This window comes from Bison bison, unplaced genomic scaffold (genome assembly GCF_000754665.1).
Source record: "Bison bison bison isolate TAMUID 2011002044 unplaced genomic scaffold, Bison_UMD1.0 scf7180017859082, whole genome shotgun sequence".
NCBI lineage: Eukaryota > Metazoa > Chordata > Mammalia > Artiodactyla > Bovidae > Bison > Bison bison.
Window position 1 is genome coordinate 54,971 of NW_011489654.1, and position 613 is coordinate 55,583.

Sequence of the window (613 nt, forward strand, 5' to 3'; positions counted from 1 at the left end):
GAGGGAGTTTGCATGGGCCCTCCTGGCGCTCCCCATGGTTTTATACCAGCAACTGGACATGCGGGTGCAGGAACCTCAGGACGTGGGAGTCGCATCCGTCCCTCCAGGCGGCTGGTGTTGGCAGCCCCTCCCAGGGATGCTGAGCTCCGCCAGCAGCACAGCGATCGCACGAGGGTGAGCGCTTCTCCCCAGAACCCGCTGCCAGAGGCCCCTGTCCCTCAGCACGCTGGGCCCACGTCCCTCATCTATAGAAACGTGAGGAGGAACACGCACACCATCCTGCCCCCCTCCTCGTCCTCCGAGAGCCCGGGGCACTCAGCAGGGAGCGCTTCTCTTTGCACACTTGCGGTGGTGCTGCCTCCAAGCAGTGGGGCGCGTCCTTACTCTGCCGCGCTGGTGCCCCGTGGCCACAGGCCCTGGCGGCGGCTGAGCTGGGGACGCGGGGCTTCCTTCTCAGCATCTCCGCTGCGCTCGGGGCGCCTGCCCCATGTGCCGGACACCCTCGTCCTCGCTGGTCTGGGGCCACAGAAGGTGCCTGGCTCCTGACCACCTTCCACAGCTCACTGGCCACTGGGATTTCCTTCCTGGGGCCGCTTCTGCTCCTGGGTTTCTT